This window comes from Cuculus canorus, chromosome 8 (assembly GCF_017976375.1).
Source record: "Cuculus canorus isolate bCucCan1 chromosome 8, bCucCan1.pri, whole genome shotgun sequence".
Lineage (NCBI taxonomy): Eukaryota > Metazoa > Chordata > Aves > Cuculiformes > Cuculidae > Cuculus > Cuculus canorus.
Genome location: NC_071408.1, coordinates 18,264,995 through 18,280,615, shown reverse-complemented (window position 1 = coordinate 18,280,615; position 15,621 = coordinate 18,264,995). Strand labels below are relative to the sequence as shown.

The following is a 15,621-nucleotide window of genomic DNA, read 5'->3' as shown; positions in this document are numbered from 1 at the left end:
ACTAAAAAGGCCTAGAAATTAAGGAGTTATCACACTTAAATTATTCAAAAAGTTTGACAGGCAATTACCAGGCATCTCACTTCAGAAAATGCTTTCTTGCCTCTCTCCCTCTTAGCTGTAGCCACTGTTACCAAGTCACCCTCCAACAAAATCAAGCTCCTAGGAATCCACGTGTTGTCCAGACAGGCTTTCGGAATCCAGCACCTCTACCATTCTTTGTTCAAATAACCCCCAAAATCAGAGAAAAACCCTTCTAAAGCAAGTCTTAGTCTTATTTACTGGTGTTTACAGGAACCAGCGGTCACATATAGGGAATTTCCACACACTTAAGTTTGTAACCTTTATATTGCAACTGTACATTTATGATCAAAACATTAGAGAACAGAAAAGCCATAACAAAACCTCCACAATAGATGCACAATTTAATCAAAACTGATCAAGCTAATAGGACAATATGTGATCCTGAACATTTTATATATGTAAGTCCTCCTCCAGAACTATTTACATACTTAAAAAAATCACATATACCGAAGTCTCTGCCAGATTTCCAATAACATCCCCTGACCCAAGTAACTTAATTTTGGCACTCATGCCTTAAAAGAGAGCATACAGAAAATGACAAAGGGAATAAGAGACAGGGGCCAGTGGGAGCAAACAACATCATACAGTTAAACAGCATATAAATCCATGACAAGTTATGTCACATTTTTACTACATTTTCTTTTCTCACTGAGAAAATAATAACTGTTAAGTTTCTTTTGGGGCTGAGTGGCTTTTTTGGCCACCAAGGGAAAAGAAAATGCAGGAGGACTACCACTAACCTGAAACCTTTCAGAAAAATACTTAATATTTCAGGCAAGTTTCAAGTTGTTGGGTGCTATATTTATGCTGCTTTATTAGTTACTTTATGCATGTAACTTTCTCGATATGTTGTGTTTGTTAAAAATTACTCCTTTCTGCTCTTCTCTACTTCAAAAAGCATAGTGTGATTAGTTTGGAGGATGTTTTCAGCATAATCTAGAAGAAAGAGAAGACAGACCAACATTATGCCTAGACTGACCCGTATGCTTAACTATTAAACAGCATTTACCTACTTCCAAAACTAACAAAAACTAGCAGTAATATAGTCTTGAGTTTGAGCTGTCAAGTCAGAAAAACAGGAACCATGTTCTAGAACTGGGGTTTCTTATTTCCCCTTTTGAGCTTGATACCAGAACTAACAATATATTTTGCATCTAAGAGATCATGAGACAAAATCTTCTGAATTTGGGGGGGGGGGGGGGGAGGGTAAACTCAATGAATTGCCACAAAGACTCAGTTCTAATTTCACCTAAATAGAGTCACTTTGCATGCTGAATACTCCTTTTCCTACTTCTATGAATGAGAAAATACAGAAGAGTACAAAAACTACGGAAGAGAAAAAATACTAAATAAGAAACTAAAGAAGAGTACACAGCTGAAAAGGAAGTGTTACAAGAGAGGTCCACCCATCAAACCCCACTGCTAAGAAATTAGAAAAGAGACGTAAAGAAAGAAGAGAAAGAGAGCAGCGAGTCTGAGGAAGTTTAAATCACACCTCTCCCCTGTTATTTATACACGGTGATGCAATTCAATGTTTTACAACTACAATTTCAAACCCTGCATTTCAAAACTAAGGACTACAGAGAAAAAGAACTTTTACAAACCAGCTGGGCATTTCATGCTTGGCTCCAGGTCTGTTTGCACCCAGACAATTTGCAAACACCACAGTGCAGCTACTCTGGGGAATAAATATTTAACTGCAGTGGTTATATTTCCTTCAAATAATATTAAAGAGAAAAAAAAAAATCCGTGGGGAGCAAATCTGTAGCAAATAATGAAAAGCAAATCCAGAAGGTGCCCTGGGTGCATGCTATGTCCAAGTACATAGCCTGTTGCTTGGCAGCCTAAGATGGCTACTTAAGCCTTAACTCTAAATACTCTTAACCATAAAAGTACTTCCTTTTTTCTGCCCTTAAAGCAACATAGAAATTTAATTACAAGTCAACAGGCAGGAACCTTAAACAACAAAACTTCTTTCAAATCTCATAATACTGTTGGTTTATCCTAACACACAAATACCCCCAGTTTTAAACTGATCAGCCCCTACAAGAATTAAGAGTTACCACATCAGGCATTCCTCGAGAAGCTTCACTCCAAACCCCTGCCTTAAGTCACTGTAATTACCACAAGACAGTTATCTCCTGAAAAACAACTCAAAATGCATCAACATATTAAAAGAATAATAATATTTGGCTTGTTTCAGAATGCAGTTAAAAGACCATTTAAAAAAATAAGTGACTTGTAACCCAGCACATAAAGTCTGGAAAGTTTTCTTTTAAAGAGGGGTATTTTAGTAACCATTAAATAAATATTAGTTACATGAAGCAGATCTCTGTATTGAAAGGTTAACTAGAGACACTGGACAAAGAGGAAACTCACAGAAATCAGTTACAAGTGATTTCTACATTTTTTTTTAAGAAAAAATGATCCGTAATTCCTGCAGTAACTGGGGTGTATCATCCCTCCAGCAGTTTTCTTAAGCAACCTGACAATTATCATATGAACTTCACAGAGAAGAAATGTCCTGTTTTCCAAAGAACTAATCAAAATCTTTCTGTCTTGCGACCTAGAAATCTGTCCATAATCAAGACTCATTTCTGTCTCAGTGTTTATTTCTATATCACAAAGTAAAATCAGTTCATTTTCTCAAATGGGTAAGTGCACATAAATTGCACTCAACCAGAAATCACAAAGCCGATATTTCTTTTCATATATGTGACTTCTGTGCATATGCAATAGTTATTTTTAATCTGCAAGGTTATTTGCAGTTAAAAACAAGTACTGCACTCCTCTACACCATTCTAGACACAGTCTCTATATGCAAACAGAAAAAAAAATCCCTCATTCTAAAGGGGAAATAAACTCAAAAAAAAAAACCCCAGTGTGCAGTCAGTTTATAGGCATTCCACAAGGCAGCAGTGCCACTTCCATGTCTGTGCATCAGGATGACTAATAAACACAACACAAAACCTACCCAGGGAATATCACCTTTGTATCACCCTGAATGCTGTGCTAGAGGGTCATGGCACCATCTCTTGAGCATTTCGAGGACCATACAGATCACACTCAAACTCAGCTGCTAATCCCACAGCGGTACTCCATCCCCACAGACTTCTGAGGCATAAAGTAGGCAGAAGCAGGGATTTCAGTGCTCCCCATAAATTCAAGATAGGAGATTGTATGACAGCAGTCAGGATAGAAGATCATCTTTGGAGATATATTAAACAGTTTCTGCACTGGTAGGATCTTCACCCACATGGAAGGAGGACGTTCAAGCCGTGCCTACTCTACTCGGAGCTGGTCTGCTCCTCTCAAGCTTCAAGCTCTTGAGCAGAAAAAGAGGTTTTGGGTAATGCTTGTCAAAAGGGCTCAGGCACATCTTTTTATTTTTAAAATGCCTAACACTCTAATTTCTCATCTTCTGTTTTCTTACAAAGCCATGGGAAAGCTGACTCTCAGCATCCCTCGCTCCCAACAGGAACCTATAGCCTTTTTTTTTTCCCCTCCAGTGCTCAGTGTACAATTAATCCCTAGATCTCTTTTGAAAATTTTGAAGTCTAGAGGAACAAGACAAGCAAAAACCACACAGGAACAAGTTCACCTGAACTTAAGCAAAAAGGCCAAAAACCTTTTCCACAAAAATCACTGTGAGCAGCACTCAATTCCTAACATCCGCAAAGAGACAGAAATGGAAAAAGGAAGCCAAAGTAGACCTAGAGATTCAAGAGATTTAAAAAAAAAATAATGGCCCTGTATTTTTTCTTTGATGATAACAGAAAGCGTGACTTATTTTAAGCATCATAAATACTAAACCCCTTTTTATTTCTCCTCAAGAAATTGTGAGAGCTAATGGGTTGTGAACAGAAGTCACTGAAATCAGGGCAAAGGACTTCATTTAGGCATTAGGCTTAGGATTCATTTAGGCTTTAGACTTCGTTTTCACTCGTTATGATTACACACTTAACGTAGACTCCTGAAAAACACTTTTGGCAAAAACTCTCAAAGAGACGCCCTGTCATTTTAGCTAGGAACGCTGAAAGCTTAATTGAGAATTACAGATGCCAAACCCACCAATTTTAAATCTTGTAGATCCTTTCCTGTTTACTGTAACAAGAGAACAAACAGATGTGGCAAAGGAAACAGCATAAGCATACCAGAGATTCCAATAACAAGCCATTCTTTACTAGTTATTATCATTTACTAATTGTTTCTAGAGGACTGAAACACACAAATTAAATATGGCAATAAATCCAACTACAGACTGAAATTAAAAATGGACATATCGAGGTGTTAATTTTATTGAACCACAACTTGAATGTCACAGAATGACTGAGGTGAGAAGGGACGTCTTGAGCCGCCCGAGATGTTTCCAGCTGGGCTGGTGATCTCTCTTCAGGCAGTGACTCCACAACACCTCTGAGCAGGCTGCTCCAGAGTTTGACCACTCTCACAGTACTGAAGTGTTACATATAATAAGATGCTTTAGCCCCTTAATCATGAAAGAATTATTTGGTGTACAAATTAGAAGTGTTACTTGCTTTCTTAGGCATAAGAAGACATTTTGCCCTATAAAAACAAATCACGATAAAATTATGATTTTCCTTTGCTTAAATCCAGTGCCTTTGACCTAGAACAAGACCAGAGTTATACAATCACAATATGAAAGAGAACAGGACACAGTATTATTGAAAAATTAATTGGACTGAGCCCCTACCCCACATTACTGATGCTCTCAAATGAAAAACTACACCAGTAATTTTTTTTAGGTCACACCTTCTGGAAATGAGCAAGATCAAATGCAAATCAAACAAGGAAGATACCTCAGCCATAAACAAAGAAAACTTGATGCAGGACTCCAAATGCAAAATCAAGACAGGATTCTACAATAGCATCGCTAAGCCATCAGTTTCTTTCAGAACACTTTATCACTGAAGAACACCCATCACACAAAGCCTCTTCACACTACTTGGCTCCTCAGGTCAAATTCTCAATAAGGTACCTTCTCCTCCTATCCCTTTAAAAGGCACTTTATAGCTCATCCCTAATTATGGATGAGAACGAGGCAGATGAAGGATAAGGAATTACCCCATTTTAGCACATGTGATAATGGGATGTTCACAGACCAGACTGCTTGCTGCTCTACAGAACTATGTCATTATCTGCCCTTAAGAAGAAATTGATTCTGAAGTAAGTCCTGAGAAATTCTCTCTATTAACACAGAGATATAACATGTTCAGCTTCTTTTTAAGCCTTTGGTTAGGGTTCAGCAAATTATATGTTAGTGCTTGTAGGCTCTGCCTTCTCTTTGAGCACACCCCATGAGATGCCCCACCAAAACCAGCAGAGTATCTTTGTAGGACCATAAGCATGCATTTGTTCAAAAGATTAGAATCATCACGTCAGTCTTGCATGCTAATTAAACTACTCTCTACTTTCCCCGCCTTTGAAACTGCGTAACAATAGGTTTTGAAAAACAAATAACTTGATATGGTGTGGGAAAGCTGCTGATTTCCGTAGCTTTTAAAAACTTATAAACCATATCTAAGAAAGAGGATTTTCTTTTGAAGCATAATCCAGTTATTAGGACATAACCTAACACATTTCTAAAATTACCTTGGCAGCTAGCAGCTGTACATGCTTTGTGCAGGCAGCACAGCCTGATGAAGATGTCAGTATTTTACTGGCGGTTACCAGGCTTTGCCAGCAAAAAAAAATGAAAGAGGAAGCAATCATGGTTCAGCTGCAGAGAGGGTGGCAGCATCTTCCAGTGGAGAGGGAGCAGCAAACACCTGCAGGATGGAAGCATCTCCAGTGGCTGGATGCACACATGCAAGCTGTCTTGGCCTAGAATGCAGAACTAGGACTGCTCAAATTGTTCTAAAAGTATGACCTGAAATGTGTAGTAAATCTTACTTCCAGCTAGAGCCATGCAAAAAAGTTGCAACTGACAGAAGCCTTTGCCAGCTTGAGCAAAACTATCAGGAAGAGACAGCGGTTTGCATCTCAGTTGCATTTTAAAGGCTGGACTCACCACAAAGCCTAGGACAAATCAAGTTCTTTACGTAATTACTCAGCTTCACTGATATGCACTGATTTGTCTATGCGAAACCGAACTTGCATGGATCTCTAAAAACAAACGGGACTTAGTAGCGCATATATAGACTAACATTTACATTAACTGCTAAGTAAACTTTATCAAGCAGTTAAGTAAAAAAAATACATAAAGGATTCAAAAAGTCCTAAGGAATCTGTTCATCAGAGAAAGCATGAAACAATCTCAAGGCACTCAGTAAGGTTGTGCCAGCACGGCAGGGGTAAAGGTAGCATGATCCAGATTTCCCTCACTAAAGAGGCAGAGTCCTACCATAGATTTATAGGTTGGCAGGTCCTGCCCTTGTCACACCAAATTAATGCTCTAAGCATACGGAGCGAGAGAGCTGATCTACCTAAATGCCTCCCTGCGTGCTAAATGACGCACAGAGCACGTCAGTAGGTATATGCTGTGGTGCAAGTCAGGTCTATTCTGTGTAAGTTGGGCTGTACGAAGAAGTTAAACTGCTTCCACTTAAGAGCATACTGGTGTTAGGCAGGATTTTCACAACACAGTGTCCAAGTTCACACATTCCTGCAAAAATCAAGGGAGGGAGCTGATGCAAAGTCTTCTGAGTTGGAACAGATATCCACCAGAGCACGTCCGTTGCTCAGCGGAAGGGGTGACATGCTGCAACAGGAGCCTTAAGATAGAACTGCCGTGATCTGCAGCATGAAACCACTGCCTCGCCAATACCCCGGCAGCACTGCCTACCACCTCCCTCTGCCCACACACTGTAAGCCAAGAAAAATGTGGGCTCATTTTTCACTTAATTTGATAGCAAACTTGTAAGAACACAGCATGATTAAATGTGGAGACACCACTCACTCTCGTTGTAGACCAAATTTTCAGTCAATACCAATAAAGAGCAAGAAGTTCACCTGTACGCAGCCAAGCTAACACAGCTGGCATCCTAGGCTGTAATTGTTTAAGACCGTGCTGGATATACTAAGAACTCAGGATTTAGAAGTGCTTTTTTTTTTTTTTTTTTTTAAAGCCAAACAAGCCCTCTGTTTGCTGATGTATCTCACTTATATAGCTGTAACTTGGCTGTGCTGTCAGTCACGTGTACAGGAAGCTGTAAAACCCACAGGGCTTTTTTTTATTTTTTTTCCAAGCTTGGCAGAAGATAGGCAAGTTATTCTTTTGTAAAATGAAGCTCTATGTTAGCTATCCCCGTATGTCCTTTCACTTACCACTTGTGGCTTTGACAGTGAAATCAAACCCATGCTCTGCTGTATTAATCAATACACATGTACAAAAGGTGCTCATGGCCATGAATTACTCCTACATTAAAGTGCTGGTGGATAACACCACAAGTTGATTTTTTCCGGGTGATGATGGTGGTAAGACAAAGGCTTCCAGGTGAGAGTCACAGCTGGCATTGCTTGGGCTACCAACTTGCCTCATATACAACATGTTCATCAGGCTCTTGGGGGCTTGTTCTGTACCATCAAGAAACACAAACTCTATGTTCCCTTCATGGGAGCAATTATACAGCAGCATGAATACAAGCAGAATCTTCTTGGCAATGAAGTTATGACCCTTCAAGAAAACAGAGATCATGCAGGCTCCTTTCCTCTGGCTATACCAGCACTTTCCAGAATCTGGATGAGCTCCTTACTATTCCTCATCTGTAGGGGACAGAGTTGTTAAGAGCTTGTCTAAAATTCAATACAAAACAGTCAAAATAAATTTAAGCCATTCTCTGCCTAAGCAGAAACTGATGTTTCCAAGAGAAAAAAAGACAAGTTACAAGGTTGTAATACCATTTCAGAAGAACCTAGTGTCCATTACAGCTGTAGACCACTCAAAAATACTTTATCACAGGAAACAGTGGAAAGCAGTAAGGGCTAAGTTTAGGAATTGCACCTGTTACTTCAATAATGAAGTCAAATGTGTCTTTGTGTTCCTTCAGCTTAAGAACAAGAAAGAAGGGCAGAAGATTCAAATAAGGAAAAAAATACAGTTTAAGACAAATGCAAGACCAATGCAGGAAAAAGCAAAAAGGCAAACAGTGAATTTGTAATCTCTTGTTTTCAGAGAAGGTAACTCCTGCAGACAGTGTTCCACCACAGGTTATAGAGCTGTAAGGGGTGACATAGAGGCCGTGATACGTACATGTCACACTTGCTGATTTAACTGTTTGGTTCCTTTTGAACTTTTAAACTCTCTAAATAGATGGGCTCTGGCAATTTCAAGATTATTAGTGTCTGTTTTGCTATACTTTGATGAAAACTGAAATACAGAAGCTTTCAGGAAGTGAAAGGTTATTTCCTGTGCATCTTCAGTAAACATAAAAGACATGGAATGTACAAGAAAACCATACAAAGTGACCCGCAAATACCAGCTTATAATTGTTTCTGATCAAAAACCTCAGAATTGAGGGTGGCCACACTTTCTTCCCTTGCAGGAGGCCACCAGCTTGAGTTAAAATGCAGAGCTTGACATCCCAAGGACAAAAAAAGCCTACCCATGCAACCAACCAAACCAGCAGATTTAAATATAGAAAACAGAGCTTAATGCAATACTTAAGCTAGATGTTACCTTCTATACTTTTGTTTTTTCCCTTAAACATCCAATGTCCTAAAAAACAACACAGCTTTATTTTAAAAAAAAAACAAACCAACCTGCTTTGAATCTGTTGTTTATACTCTGGTCAAACCCAGTGGAGTGCAGAGACCAGCATTTATGGATGGTAAGCAACAGGAAGTTATTTAGACTGTACAAGTGCCAAGGCTTTTAAGGTCTGTTTTGTTTAATGTAGCTCTTTGTGCTGCTAGTGTCTCAAAATGAACATATAAGTTAGTTCTGCCAAATTAATTTCCTGAAAACCTGAGTCCACACACAAACAAATTCATTGCCTGCTCCCTCTCCTCCCTCACTCCCTTGTCCGAGTCACAGATCTAGCACCACCTGCTTTATTTTCCTTATCTTCAAAAGCAAAAGGCTTAGCTCTGTCCTTCCACCTGACATGAAAGGTGTAAGAATTTTTCAGAAGTGCTGTGTCCAGCACAGCCCTCTCTGCAGGTCTAGGTACAACCTCCCAGGCTGACCAAGAATTTTTTCCTCCTCAAGAAAGAGTCAATATTACCTCAATCTCAACTTCCAGCACATAAAGTTAAGTCATTTAAAAGATCTGAAGCAAAAGCCCAAAGTTATTTTGACAGAACAAGCTCCATATGGAAGGGCATTTAAGAGTACAGCTAGTAAAATCAAATATTTCAATACCCTGCTATATTCCAACTGGGCCACCTAATAAGCAATCCAGACTCCGCTCAGTCTTTGAACAGCTGGAAAAGACTAGAAACAAAACACTCCAAGAACAGTTTAAAGAGTGACTGGTGTCCAAAATTGCTAAAAACTTCCACTATAATCATGTATTGCTGCCTCAAGAGGTCGAGGCCTCATTCAGGACCACTCTGCAAACAAGTGAGAAGATGTACCATAGCCTGAGGAACGTGCAAATTTTCCTTTAGGAGTTTTTTTCTGCAAGTACGAATAACAGATGTCACCTAGACTTTGTGTTCTAAAGGAATTAACTCTTTGGAGCATGGAGAGAGAATGCAGCGTTTTCCGGGGGGGAGTTGGGGGAGGAAAGAGATATCTTGGAGGAATAAACAGGTCATTTAGTCAAAGTCAGGCACTGGCCAGTGACAGAACAGAGATTAAAACAGCCGAAGGCTTCTAAACCCATTGAACGTTGTATTATATGCTCATCCACCTGCAGACCGATTCCTTATCTTTGTGAACCTTCCTGTCTCCTCCTCCAGTACACACACAGGCACACAAAGTCTTCATTCATGGTAAACCCTACATGCTTCAGAAGTCAGAGAACACAGCACTAAATACTGAATTTATTCAATTTATCAGCAGATCCTCCTTTACGTAGCAGACCAGCTTCAAAAGAGTCCAAAATACTCATAAAGCAAATAAATACTCATAAAGGAAAGCTAACAGCTCCATGCATTTATGACAGATGAGTTTCTTGAAGCTAGTTGCCTTATAAAAGGTTGTTCTTTACTTGCAAGCCCTTGCTGCTACTTTTGGAACTCCATAGCTGCAGCAGGACAGTGACCTGGTATTTCTGGAAGACAATTTACTATCGGAGCAGCTGACAAAGCATAATCAATAGCAACACCCAGCCACTTACTCTCATACAAACAATTTGCCTATTCCTTGGTAGCATTAACTGCACTTGTTCAGAAATCTAACCCTTCAGGAATGACCCTCCTCAAACAAAAACTCCAATTGATTTTTCCCAGGCCTTCACTGCTACCTCATGCCTTAGTTCAGGATGATGTACATATCCTCCACTTTTCCATCAACTTCCACTTCTTTTCCTTTATTTCCTATTTTCACACCCTGCAGGGAAAAAAAAACCTCTAACAGATCACTGTTATGGGCCAGCTGTTTTAAAGTGTAATCACATAACACGCACAGAACAGTATTCTTGCCACCGCTACCAAACATCTCATACAGTGTCAGAGGATGGTAAAGGTACCAATACACAATATGAGACCTACAGACCATACTTTTCCAAGCAGAAGCTGCTCTTCCAGGCTTCTGTAGCCCAGGGTTTTCTTTGTCAGTTTTGCAACTTATGTTACACTTATATAACCAGTTGAGGGGAAATAAGAGAGTTGTTCTAGTCAGCAAAACTGTCTGAAGTTTTATAAGCCTTTCAGCATGAAGAAGCCGTTGTCAGAACCCGTTCCTTAAAAATCCACCAGTTCTCAATGGGCCAGGAAATTAAAACCAACAAATCACACTTCCTTACTTCCCCCCTCCAATGCGAATCAAGACAAATTGGAACTGATTTGCCTCAGAGAACCATCAACAACTTTTTCCAGTAACCCAGGACTTTGTAACATTGTTTTGTTCTTTTGTATCAGGTGAGCAGAGAAAATACGCAATGGGCAGGTACCTAAAACCCAGCTAAAGACATGAAGTGAGTACGCTGAATAAACCTCAATTTGTCACTGTATAGAAACTATAGCAATAGATGGAAGTAATTATTTAGCTGTCAAACACTCCAAAATGTCATTATTTTGAGAATCCATTCTCTTTCTCGATGAAGTTCAAGCATATTTGTCTTGCCCTATGAACAAAACTGTGCAGTATCAGTTGATGAAAAAGCTTCCTTTGTGAAAGGCAGGCTGTGAGAATTAACAGACTGAATCATGCACTGAGCTGTAAAAGCCATTTTCGATCAATTCAGCAAGTGTTTGCCATTACCAATACCTGAAATCTAATTGCATTTTAAGTGCTTTGGAGATCTAGAGCAACCCTGAGTGTGTTTACAGGAATAATGCCCAATTTTTAGGAATCTGCAAACTGCTGGACAGATTACAAAAGAAAAACTTGAATATTGCCAGTTTATAATCCAGAAGAAAACATTTCACCATTTTTAATTGCCATTGGACACGAGATGAGTCAGGAACCAAAACCCAATGCTGTCTTCTCTCCATAACTGGCTTCTCAGCAAGCTTTCTTGTTGAGAGATTCTCATAACAATCCTTTTCACACCTCAATACAAACCAGTCTTCAGGGTTTGTTTCTATGCATAAAAGATTTGACCTCCCAAAACAACTCAAACACCTTCCTCTATGTAAACACAGGGCAGCTCTCTCTCCTGCAATTCAAGCCCAACACAGCGTACAGATTCAAGGGTTTTCCATTAGGTTTTGTGCTGCATTTTGAACCACTCTTCCTCATACCAAGTCAGGCAGCAGCAAGGTTGCCAAGAAACCTGAGGCCTGTTGTGCAGGTGAAAAAAATGCTTCACCTCCAAATCGAGGGAGGACAGAGATGTACATGGTAGGAAAGAGGTGAAATCTTCCTGCCCGTCACAGCAGGCATCACTGTTAGGACACTGCCTACAAAAATTGAGACTTCTCCCCTCTACACAAAAAAGGGAAGTGGGTTTCTGTGAATTCAGTCTTTTACTTGCATGGCTGTGAACTACTACAGAAATGTCCATCTAAACTTACTGAACTGCTATCACTTATTCTTCCAACCAAGGACCTTGGATGAGTTCCAAGAGGTAAGGTAAGAGAATTGAGGTAGGTTTAAATCACAGATTGTTTGGCTAAGAGAAAAAGAAGTTTAAAAGGTACATTGATTTTACCAGTCGAGCCTCTCCAGTGACTGCTCAGGTACACTTCAGCTTTTTGCTTTCCAGTTGGCACAGGTTTGCTTTCCAAAGCTTTCTTATTAGATATTCGCTCCAGATCTTGCTTCCAACTTGTTTTTTAAATGAGCTAACTGAACAGACAGGTTAATTTGGATGTACAGAAACAGCATATTCTCAAACAGCTCAAGATTTACAGAATCTACCTTTCAAAAAAGGCAACTCCGAAATTAGTTTTAAAAGACTTTTGCAGTGCAGAGGCTTCCAGGAGTTCACAAACTTAAAGCTGCTTCAGTTCTGTGTTTGTATTCTTGTGCAAATTTAAACCTACTTATTCTGTCTTTTCAGAAGTTTTTCACCTAACCTCTCCCAAAGGTCAAATGTTTGCAGTTTTGCTCTGTGTGAGCACAGTATATTCTCTGTTCCACTGGGGTTTGGGGCAAATGGCTTGCAGACACTTAGACAAGTAAGATATTTAAGGAGAACTGAAGCACTAAAAAAGCATTTACAAAAACACTTGTACAATCTGCCTGTGATCGTTAACACCACAAATGACAGCAAGAGCCTGGTGCAATCTGCTGTTTGCTCAGAGGAGAGCACCATGTCCATCACAGGCTCCATATCCCACAGCACCTGTCTCTGTGTCACCTTGCACAAACCCAGACCAAGGTGCAACTTCCTGTACGTTTTAAAAACAAGGGCCCTGAGGAAATGCCTACCGCTCCCCATATATGGCCAAAACTGAACTTAATACCAAACTTCAGCACCCATGAATTAAATGGTACTAATTTAAGTACCATTACTTAAATTCTAATTCTGCTAAGAATAAAATCATACAGAAGCTTCTATAAGCAAGAGTTAAACTGGGCTACTTGGAATCCTCAGCAAAAGAAGGATATGGAACTGTTGGAATGGGTCCAGAGCAGGCTACAAAGATGATCAGAGGGCTGGAGCACCTCCCACATGAGGACAGGCAGAGAGAGTTAGGCTTCTTCAGCCTGGAGAAGAGAAGGCTCCAGGACATCTTATAGTGACCTTTCAGTACCTGAAAGGGGCTACAGAAAACCTGGGCAGGGACTGTTTACCAAGGCTTGTAGTGATAGGATTAGGGGTAATGGGTTTAAACTGGAGAGGGGCAGATTTAGGCTAGACATATGGAGGAATTTCTTCAGTGGTGAGACACTGGCACAGGTTGCCCAAGGAAGCTGTGGCTGCCCCATCCCTGGAGGTGTTCAAGGCCAGGTTGGATGGGGCTTTGGGCAGCTTGATCTAGTGGGAGGTGTCCCTGCCCCTGGCAGGGGGCACTGGAACTGGATGATCTTTAAGGTCCCTTCCAACCAAATTATTCTATGAATTAAGTTTTAACACTGGTGTCACTTTGGAATATTTCAACTTCCCCCAAAAACTCTCTATTGCTCTGCACTACTCTGCCCTCCAAGCCTCTACTCCCCAAAACATCCCCCTGAGCTCAACCCATCCGAGCAGCCGTCCTGTGAGCCACGGGCTTCCCCAGCAAGTCCCCATCCACCTCCTCAGCACAGAGCTGTGTTTAAAGTGAGCTGTGTCCAGCTCCTGCCACGTTGTCCTTGTGTAACCAGCCTACACGTCTGGCAACAGGGCGACAGCCTTTCCCAAACCATTCTATGAGCCTATGATTCTATGATTTCCTCTGATGCTATCGCCTGTCACTCGGGAGAACAGACCATCCCGACACAGCAGTGGGGTGACAGCCTTTCCCATCCTGCTGCTCTGCATCAATAACCTTCGCACACGTATCCTGAAAACCCTAAATCAACAGGATTATTTGAATAACATGGCAATTGTTCTCACACACTCACACAAAGCAGAATGACGTTTGTAAGTGCCTGGAGAAGGTGGGACTCAGCTCGCCCAGTGCCCCACTCCACATACTCATATGTCCCTTCAGTTGTCCCGCAGGGTGGCTGCCACCACCCCGGCGGAAGGAGCAGCCACCAACTGGGGCAGCAGTGTGTCCCACAGGGTGGCTGTCACCATCTTGAGGGAAGGAGTAGTCACAGAGTCTGGCAGGAGGGTGTCCCACAGGATGGCTGTCACCACCTCGAGGGAAGGAGCAGCCACGGAGCATGTCCCTCTGGGTGGGTGTCCTGCAGGTTGGCTGTCACCATCCCGCGGGAAGGAGGACCCACAGAGCGGGGCAGGAGGGTGTCCCGCAGGATGGGTCTCACCACCCCGAGGGAAGGAGCAACCACAGAGCAGAGCAGGAGGGTGTCCCACAAGATGGGTGTCACCACCCCGAAGGGAAGGAGCACCCACAGAGCGTGTCCCTTCACGGGGGTGTCTCGCAGGGTGGCTGTAACCACCTCGAGTGAAGAAGCACTAACAGAGCGGGGCGGGAGAGTGTCCCACAGGGTGTCTGTCACCACCCGGGGGAAGAAGCAGCCACAGAGTTGGGCAGGAGGGTGTCTCGCAGGGGGAAGAAGCCGCCTCACAGCGGGGTCTGTCACCACCCCGGGGGAAGAAGCCGCCTCACAGCGGGGCCGGAGGGGGCCGGAGGGTGCCGGGCAGGCAGCCGGCCCCATCCCCGAGCCCCGGGCGGAGGCAGCGGCTCCCCTCGCTAAGCAGCCCGAGCTCACGGGGCTCCGCCTCGGCACCGTCCCACCGCCCCGCGCGGAGGCAGAACCGAAGTCGCTCCGGTTCCTCCGACCGCCGCGCCCCAGCGCCACCCCCCAAGCCCCGCCGCCCGCTCACCGGTCCCGTGGCGCCTCCCGAGGGGTTCGGGGCTGGCTCGGGGCTGCGGCCCGGCCCGGCCCGATGCGTGCAGAGCGGAGCCCGCGGGGCGGGGCGGGGCCGAGCATGCGCCGAGCCCGGGAGGGGGTGGAGGGGGCACGGGCGGAGCCGCAGCTCCGGGAGGAGGTGGGGGAGGGAGGGGCTGCTCAGCCGAGGGACGGGCGATAGGATCATAGGTTCATGGAATGGTTTGTGGAGGGCTGTCCCCGCGCTGCCGGCCGTGCGGGCGGGGGACAGCACGGCAGGAGCTGGACACGGCTGGCTTTAAACACGGCTCTGGGCTGAAGGGGAGCGTGGGGACGTGCTGGGGAAGCCCGTGGCTCACGGGGCGGCTGCTCGGACGGGTTGAGCTCAGGGGATGTTTTGGGGAGTAGAGGCTTGGAGGGCAGAGGAGGGCAGAGCAGTAAAGGTTTTTATGGGGGAAGTGGAAATAATCCAAAGTGACGCCAGTGTTTAAACTTAATTCGTAGAATCATAGAATAGTTTGGGCTGGAGAAGACCTTAAAGATCATCCAGTTCCAACCTCTCTGCCATGGGCAGGGCACCT

The 15,621-nt window shown here is 42.9% G+C and overlaps 1 protein-coding gene across 1 annotated transcript in view; it reads right to left on the bottom strand.

The window, feature by feature from the left end:
- JAK1 (Janus kinase 1) overlaps positions 1–15,174 on the bottom strand; it is a 63,676-nt gene extending 48,502 nt beyond the window's left edge. The window contains exon 1 of the mRNA XM_054072435.1: positions 15,036–15,174. The gene's annotated coding sequence lies outside the window, so the exon portion shown is untranslated. The remainder of the gene's footprint in view (positions 1–15,035) is intronic.
- Positions 15,175–15,621: the final 447 nt, after the last annotated feature.